At 55.8% G+C, this 9,248-nt stretch overlaps 1 long non-coding RNA gene across 1 annotated transcript in view; it reads right to left on the bottom strand.

Annotated features, from left to right (window-relative positions):
* Positions 1-1,536: 1,536 nt before the first annotated feature.
* LOC102154124 overlaps positions 1,537-9,248 on the bottom strand; it is a 33,016-nt gene continuing 25,304 nt past the window's right edge. The window contains exon 5 of the long non-coding RNA XR_005368747.1: positions 1,537-3,876. This is a non-coding gene — a long non-coding RNA (uncharacterized LOC102154124). The remainder of the gene's footprint in view (positions 3,877-9,248) is intronic.

The raw sequence follows: 9,248 nt of genomic DNA, 5'->3' as shown, positions 1-9,248 counted from the left end.
CATCATAGTGTGAACTCATCACCCACATTTGCTGTTCCCTTTTTGTATCCACCTTGCCTCCCATTATTAGATTGGGAGCAGGCATGTCCAGCAAAAGGAGCATGGGTGTTGGTATGAGGCACACCTGGATCCCAAGCCCTGTCATCACTATACTATAATAATCTTGGGAAAGTAATAAACCTCCCTGATCTTCAATTTTTCCATTCATACCATGAGAATAATATATAACTTCCAGGATTAATGAGAAGATGGGTAAGAGATGATGCATATGAAGAACCAAGTACCATGCCAGGTACATAGTAGGTGCTCAGTAAATCGAAACTATCGATACAATAATAATGATGATGATTCAAACCAAGCTCTATGATTCATTAGCATCGTGTCCTTGGGCAAGTTATGTTACTGCTCTCGTGTTGTTTCCTCATTAGAAATGTGAAGTTTACAAGGCTTATTTCACAGACTGCATGTCAGGCTCACCATGAGAGCTGCATTACGGACTCATTACATTAGCACAAAGTGAGCACTTGCTAATTGCCAAGAAATGTGCTTGGTGTTGGTGCAATAGCGATGGAAAAGAAGGACATGGTCCCTGGCCTCCAAGAGTTCAGAAAGCATAAGCAGCAAATTATGCCGTGGTAAGAGAGAAGGAAGTTCTGGAAATGGGAGCAGAGAGAGGCACTTCTCCCAGACTTGGAAAGAAGAGAAATCAGAAGGAGCTGGGAGAACCTGCGGGGCTCATCCAAGGAGATGGGAGAAGGAGTGTCCTCCAGAGGATGGCCAGCAGGAGCTGGTCACGTCAGAGAGCTGAGAGTTGGGTGGCGCACCCATCACCCTGCCAGACCCCAGAAGGCGCCAGGCAGGCTGGTCTCCCCAGCACCCCTTCCCCACGCCATTGCCCCACCAGCAACTGGCCCGGAGCTGCACCTGTGGCACAACTGGTCCTGTCACCGTTTCCAGAACAACCCATGTGCAAGCATCCCCACAGATGTGACCGCTCTCCTCCTGTCCCAAAGTGACTCCCCGCCCCGGAGCTGACACTGCCTGGCAACAATTACAGGCTGAGAGTGACCCCTCACCGTGGGGCTCTCAGATCACTGCTACTATCCTCACGTAACACGTGTGCTTCCCTTTGTCGTCTGCAGCCTTATGACTTCCAGCCCCCGATGAGTCGCGGGGTGCTGTTTCTGCTGAAGAGGCTAGGGCAGGGCAAAAGCTTCTGGATGGCTTTATTTTGCTCCCTCCCGGGACCCTTTGCCAGACCGTCCCTTCCCCACCCTACACCCTCAAGGTGGCGAGTCCCCGTAACAGATTGGGAAGGAGCACAGACAGGGAGCCAACACGACGGAGCCACTGTGCATGCTGACGAGTTTGTGGCGATTTGTTACACGGCAATAGAAAAGGAACACAGGCTGTCAGGTGGAAATGGATTTCGTGTTTAGGGGAGGAGGATACGGAGGGAGGAAGGGAGGGAGGGAGGGAGGGAGGGAGGGAGGGAGGGAGGGAGGGAGGGAGGGAGGGAGGGAAGCCGAAGGCCATAGTGAGCAATATGTGAGAGAAGGCAAGTGCCACGCGGGATGAAGTCAGAGGCAGAGGTGGGGGGGGGCAGCTCAGCTGGAGACTTGGTAAGTGTAGCAAATCATTTAAATGCTGGTGCAATTGGGGATTTTAAAGGTCCTTCAGTTGGTGAGTGATGAGATCTGAGTTCCATTTTTCTAAAGAGGGCGCAGGTGCCATGTAAAGAAGAGATCAGATCCTACAAAGTGATAGAAGCAGGATGGAGACCAGTGGAGCGAAGGGAGCTGGTGGGGTCAGGGCTGGGATTGAGGTTGGGGGCCTTGTGGCAGCAGGGAGATGGAGGGAAGCAGGCAGGCTCAGGATCTCTCTTGAGGAGGGCGCCCGCCTGCCTCACGTGTGGGCTGGGTGCTCAGATGAACCGAACGTGATTCCCGGGCCCTGGGCTCAAGCAACCAGGAGAAGGTGGTGACATTCACCAAAATGACGGGAAGTGAGAGGGGAGCAGCTCTGGGGCTAAGGTGGAAAAGTGAGACTTTCTGCCGTATTGAGCTGAGGTGCCCATTAGTCATCTAAGTGGAGATGTCAAGTAGCGGGATGTATGAGTGTGCAGCGTCAGGATGTTAGTGCTGGAGATACAAATTTGGAAGTCATTATCATGAGGACGGTATTTAAAGCCATGGAAGTGATGAGGTCACGTAAGGAGAGTGCGTAGGTATGGAAGAAAGAGGACCCAGCATGGAGCCCTGGGGTGGTCGGACAGTTAGACCCAGGGCAGGGGAGGGGACCCAGCAGAGGACAGGGAGTGGGAACAGTCTGGGACGGAGGGGGAAGAGCGGGAGAGTGTTGTGGGAGTGAAGCCAGAGTAGCTTCAAGGAGCCCAAGTAACCAGCCGTGTGGCTGCTGGTCCCTAAGAAAGAAAGGGACATGCAGGGGAGACACCCCGGGCCCGCCTGGAGGCCGATGGTGACTGACAAGGCAGCTGCCAAGGGTGAAGGGGGGGCTTCCCCCCAAAGGGAATAGACAGCAGAGGAGATGGGAGGCGAGCAAGTGAAGGGACACGGGAAGGGACCCCGCCAAGGAGAGCAGAAGACAGCATGGAAGCCAGCGCAGACGAGGAAGGGGTGGAAGAAACTAGAAAACCCGTCACCCGAATACAGGAGTAAAGTCCCGTGACCGCGACCCCAGTGGAAGTGCACCCTCTGACCCAAGCGGGGAGCGCCCCCCACGGAAACAGGGGGAAACGAAAGGCAGAAGCAGGTGCAGAAAGGATGCCGTTCGGATCCCACAATCCGATCATAGAAGGCAGAGACCAGTGGACTCCGCACGCTCCCCCAGGGGCTGCCGAGGCCTCTGTCCCAGGCCTTGAACCACCCGACTTCCCCTCCCGGGGCCCGGCTCAGACACCCCCGCCCTGGCCTCCATCGCACCCCGCCACAGTAGTCTGCCTCTGGCTGCCCGAGACTAAGCCATAACCGTATCCTTTCTAGGTTCACGTCTCTGCTTCCTCACCCTCCCCACCTGGACACGAGCCCTCGCGGAGCAGGACCTGCGCCTCGTTTCGTCCTGTCCTGTACCCTCAGCACCTGATGTGCGATTGGTAAATACTCACTAAATAACTATACACGTCACGTTCCCAAGGACGTCGCCCTGCAAGCGCGTGCTGCCCTGCCCCTGGGGAGGCTGGTTCCCTCCCCCAGCCTCCCTCCTGCGCCGTCTCTGAGACTGACACCCAGGGAGTGGGCGCTTGCACAAGTTTAGGAATATGACCCGGGCCTGGGGTGTGAGAAATCCAAAACACAAACAGAACAGAAACACTCTCGGGAGACCCGGGGTCCTCACATCCCAGGTGTGACCCTGGCTGGGGTGCCTCCCTCCTCACACACCCCCACCCCGCCTCAGGGCTGTGTCTGTTCACCTGTGAAAGGTGAGGGTTGGACTAGGGGTCCGTGTTGCAAACCTTTCTATTTGAATCCAGCAGAACCCCTTTGACAGAACCTCTCGGGGCTGGCCTGAGATCTAAAGGAGATAAACGGGGACTGGTCTAAGAGGCTGATGGAAGCCGGTGCCCCGTAGCCCAGCCGCCCCGGGCCCCCCACGTGGTTGCTCAGGGCTCCCCCAGAGCCAGGGGCTCCCAGGTAGGGTCGGTGGGCCTGCTGGCCCCCCAGGCTGGGGCTGTGTGCGCCTCCTTGGCACCTCCCGGTGGAGACGCCCAGCAGATGCAGCGGCGTCCGGTCCCCGGGCCTTCCCAGGGAGGCCGTCTCCTGGTGATGGAGCTCCAGCCCAAGGCCCCTCTGGCTGGGATGTTGCTCTCTCGGCGATCCTGATGGATGCTGACAGCAATTAGCGCAGAGAGAGATTTCCCTGCAGAAAGATGGGAACATTTATTAAGCACTTCGTGCCAGGAGGCAGAACACAGCACAAAATTCATTAGTACTTAGGGCCCCTGCAAACCCCCCCGCCCCATTCTCACCCAAGGGCTAAAGGAAAACCTAAACTCCATAAATAAGGGTTACCAGGGCCTTTTAAATCTTGGCTTGCACCAGAGTGGAGTTTCCATCTCTCTAATTTGCCATCTTTTTCCCTGGGCATGTCAAGGCTGATATGAGTTCAGGGGTTTTTATTAAATCAAGCACCTGTCAGGAGGAAGTCAGCTTCACTGCCAGTGACACGGCCAAAGTGGCCATCAGCAGGTATCCAACAGGAACCTCAGCCACAGAACGGGTTCCCAATGGGCTGCCTCCCTTGGCACCTTTCGAAACGCTTAATTTTCTTAACAAATCACATTAGGGGTTCTTAGCATATCGAAATGTTGGCACTTCACATCTGTCTTTCAGCCTGTGTTCCCCGCTCATATGGTGTTTGTGGGTCCTTCCATGAATGGGAGTTGAGCAACCTCTAGGTAGCACCCTCCATGCCAGCGCCTGGGAATTCAGAGGTGTTTTATTCCCACCTAAACGGTCCCTGCCCTCAAGGTAATCACAGTCTTGGGCTGAAGGGGGAAGCATTCCTGGCAAGAGTGCCTGGTGTGCAAAATACAGGAAGGGACCCTAATCCAGCCTCAGAGCAAGTGCACCAGAGGAAGGGGCAACCCAGTGAGGAAGGGCATCCCCGGGGTGAGAACTGCATGTGCAAAGTCACAGAGGAGGAGGAACGGGATGGGCTTAGGGTTCCGCAAGTTTGGAAATGCTGGAAGTAGAGGACAAGTGGGAGCAAGGAAAAGGAGGCCAGTGAGTTAGGCAGGGGACACATAACCACCAATACTTTCATGTGGAAATAATAATTACAGCAGTAAAGACCCTTAGTTGCATGTAACAGATACTCAACTTCAATCTACTTAAATAAGAAGTTCTAGAGCTTTGTTGGTTTCAGGAACAGATGGATCCAGGTGCTCAGGTGATACTATCAGGATTGTCTTCCCACGTCTGTGCTGGCTTCAATGCCAGACAGAACCTCCGTACATGTGATGCTGGCAGTGCCAGTCTAACCTAACAGCTGATACTCGGTAAGGTATCGGTCCTGACAGTATTCTCGAAAATTTCTAAACACATAGTCACTTAAACCCCTCCATGACACCACAAAGTGGATGGTATTTTAATCCCTTTCCATAGATGTCAAAGCTGAAGCACTGAGAAGTTAAGTAATTGACTCAAAGTCATGCAAGCTCCAAAAATGGCAAAATTGGAATAAGAGCCCAAGTTTGCTTCCAGAGTCCACACAGTGAACCATCACCTTACCCCACCTCCCTAGAAGAGCCTCGCAGCTTATAATCACAGCAGCAAACCCCTCCTCCCGACCCTTCCACCGTAGGGACCGCACTTCGTCAGCCTGGCTTGGGATCCGCACCCACCCCTAAGCGAATTGCTAAATCCACAGAAACAGGATGTGACAGCTGGCCGGAGCTGGGCTCTTCCTGCCACCAGGAGGGTGGTGTAGCCTCCCCACATCCCATGAGCTGAGACCAAGGTGGCCTTGGTGTGTCCGAAGGGAAACTGGGGCAATATTATGGAAAAGAAAGGTTGCTAGGCCCAAATATAGCGGCCCTCAATCGCCCCGACAGTAGCAGTAGTAACCTTGCATGCCCACGTCCCGCACGGCCTCCCACAAAGCCCTTTCTCATTCATTGGGCGCCTTGGTCTCCATGACAGCCCTGTGAGAAAGTCACGAGCAAGAGGTGATTACGCCCATGTCTCGCCTCCAGAGCCGCGTTGGGAGCAGGGGACCATCTCCCCCAAGATCGCGGGGAGGAGCAGCAGCCCCAGAACCGAGCCTTTCTGGGACGCCATTCATCTCCTTTACTCCTGCGATCACAGCCCCCAAGGCTCACCGTCTCCCCGCTTCTTCCTCATGGGAAGGAGGCAAATGACAAGGCTGTAGCCGAAACTGGGCTTGGCACCTGCATGGTCGTGTCCACTCAGCTCTCCCAGGCTACAGCTGCCATCAACCCACCCCCTTCAGATTCGAAACAAACTGGAGGCTCAGAGAGGTAAGTTCACTTGCTTGGGTCACACAGCAGAAGACGAACAGAACATCCCCCACCCCATGCCACCCCATCCACGCTCCCTCCACTAGCCCGGACATGGCCCACACCCGCCCCCCGCCCCGATCATCAGGGGCCTTGCTCTCCCCTCCCCGGCACCTGTCACATTGCCAGAAATGGGCCCAGGTCCAGGATGCCGGAGGCTGAGCGGAGGGGAGTGTGGGGTGGCCCAGGTGGTGAGAGGCTGATAGGGGAAGGAGGAGGAGATGAAGATGTGACGGTTGGGAAGCAAAGCCAGTCTCAGAGGTCAGGAGAAGCTTCATAAGTATCCATCACGGGGAGCACACAGGGCGCTTAAGCCCCACATACCCTGTCTTGGCGCTCTCTGCCACAGGTGAGGGAGAAACGGGTGTCTGACCTGCCCGGTCCGTGGGGGGCCAGGCCTACCGGGGCTCACTGCTTTTTTTTTTTTTAAAGATTTTATTTATTCATGAGACAGAGACAGAGAGGCAGAGGGAGAAGCAGGCTCCACGCAGGGAGTCCGACGTGGGACTCAATCCCGGGACTCCAGGATCACGCCCTGGGCCGAAGGCAGGCGCTAAACCGCTGAGCCACCCAGGGATCCCTGGGCTCACTCCTTTAAACCTCACAGCACCACCGCCAGGTGAGCACTATTGCCGCCTTCAGTTGCAGGTGAGGTTCAGCATGAAGTCACCTACCTAACGTCTCTCCACCAGGAAGAGCAGAGCCACACTGGAGGCCCCATCTGAAGGCCACATCACAGCTCCCCTGGGTCGGAGGGCGAGGGGAGATGGGAAGGAGAGAGGAGCCCGAGGCCAGGGCTAACAGGAGAGAAACAGAGGCCTCCCAGGGCAGTGCCAGCTGGTGGTACCGACCCCAGGCCACCATCAGCGAGCCAAGGGGCGCAGGTCCCGACACAGGATCAGAGTGGCCTTCAAAGGGCTTCCCTGGATGCCACGCTCTTGCCTGCCTCTCTGCGCGTGCCTAGGCTGCCTCTCTGACTCTCATGCCTTCTCCTCACCCCCTCTGAAAACCCCGAGTACCTTCCACGGCCTGGCTCAGGTCCCACCGCCACAGGGAGCCTCCTCGCTCCTCCAGCCGAGCAGACCCCTCACCACCACCCCGGTCCCCACCAGCACAGGGCACCACCTCATTACACTCCGGTATCCAGCGGTCTTTGTTGCTTCAGAGACCATCGAACTGGGGGAAATCAGAGCTGGAGAGAGAAGTCATTCATTTATTTATTCTTTCAACACAAATGCACCCAGTGCCTCCTACACAGGGAGACAGAAGTGGGTCAAAGGGACAAAGATGGTCCCTGTTGCAGAGACAGGTGCCGGTGGTTCCCTACCCACCTGAGGGCCTCCTGCCCACAGTCCTCATATATCAGGCTCCCTATGTCTCTCAACCTGACGATGCCTTACAGCCCGTGGCTATGGGGCAGGCTGGACTTGCCAGGCAATCTCTGTCCAGGACAACCATGGACCAACCAGAGATGGGGTTGGTGGATGAGGGACCCCAACCCCCTCAACCTGCCATAGGACAGTGCTGGGGTGTGTCTGAAGCAGTGTCCCAGAGGTCCCCAGGGAGGCAGGCTCCCAGCCTCCCACAGCAGCGACAGCCACACCACCTTGGCGGCTTCCCTCTGTCCCTGCATCCCTTCCCACCCTCATGCAGTGCTCCCTGGCATCGCCTCCCTGGTGAGCTAACTGCACCCAAACACCTGTCTCAGGGTCCACTCTGGGGAGACCCTACCCTTGTGCAGCTTCCAGTCTGGGAAGAAGACAACATCTAGTAAAATCCAAACTCCTCATTTTATGCTTGAAGAAACGGAGACCCGAAAAAGAGAATAAGTTTCCTTCTTTCGTTCATTCCAACTTCTGAAGTTAATTACCTGTATCATATTTCTTTGGTGTAATTCAGACCCCAAATACCAGGCTGAGCGCATGGTCAGAGTGTAAGAGATACAGACTGTGTGGAGCTGAACGCTACACGCCACGGATTTCTGCCCCAGCCCCGGTTCCCTGCATGCTGTACACCAGCTCCCCGCAGCCCCGCAGACCTGCACCCAGGCGGCCCTCACCATCGTGAATGCACAGGGACGAGTAGGCCCGGCTCACTCTTCCCTGTGTGCACATACAGACCTAGGTTCAAATGATGGTGCCAGGCAATCACTTCCAGCATGCATTGTGCAAAGATCTGAGCTCCTGTGAGTCCCAGGCACTCAGCGGAACACAGTCGGGAATGAGAGAGAGAAGGTCACCAGCAGCGCGGAGCTCGTGTTCCAGGGTGGGGGATACAAAAAACCCGCACATGAAAACCACCATTTCAGGTTCCTCCTCTACAAAATGCAAAGCATGGACTTCCCTCACGGCCACTCCAGAGAGGGGTGACCGGGCCTAGCCTGCAGACGTGAATGCACGGCGTCCAGCGTGGGGTGGAGGGGACTTAAATGTTGTCCCTCCCTCCCCAACCCTGGCTTCCCGCTATGGATATCTCACAGAGGGGGTGAAGGCAGGCCGAGGACTAGAAACAGGGTCTCTGTGCTGCATTCGAGGCCTCTGTCTCTCTACTCCTGCCCTGTCCACCTCGCCAAGCAGGGGGAGAGAGGTTGATCTGGTGCGGAGACTCCAGGACAGTGGGCCACGCTTGCCGGGGAAGGGGATGTCAGGGTCTGGTGGAAAGGTCGGGACACGAATGAGCTCTCATGTCTCCACCCTCTGGGGTCCAAAGGGAAAGGAGCCTCAGGTGAGCTCCGAGCATCCTCATGCTCCCTTCCCCTCGTGACAATTTATCTTTCTTAGACAGGTGATCTGAGCCTACTCAGGCCAAGATACTGTAGCAGACGGCCTCTACCTGCCTCTCTCTCTCTCTCTCTCTCTCTCTCTCTCCTCTCTCCAGGCTTCCTTTTCCTCTGGCAGTTGGTGCTCTCTTCATTCTGCTCTGTTCACTGAGGCCATGAGGCCAAGCATTCAGGAGACGGGCTCTGGGCTGCACTGCCAGGCTCAGCCTCGAACTGCTGTGTGGCCTCCAGCGAATTACTTAGCCCCTCACACGATCTGCTCATCTATCCAACAGCCCATAAGGATCTTCATTTCAAAGGGCCGTGGAGAAGCAGCTTGGAGACTGCTGAGTACAAAGAGGCCCAGATAACTCAACTTTTTCTAGTAGCTCAGGGTCTGGAAGCTTCTTGGACCACGAACCAGGACCTGAAGTATCTTTTCATTTACTAGCA

The sequence above is a fragment of the Canis lupus genome, chromosome 13 (genome assembly GCF_011100685.1).
Source record: "Canis lupus familiaris isolate Mischka breed German Shepherd chromosome 13, alternate assembly UU_Cfam_GSD_1.0, whole genome shotgun sequence".
Taxonomy (NCBI): Eukaryota; Metazoa; Chordata; class Mammalia; order Carnivora; family Canidae; genus Canis; species Canis lupus.
Note: the sequence above shows the minus strand (reverse complement) of the source record. Positions and strands in the feature narration are given on the sequence as shown.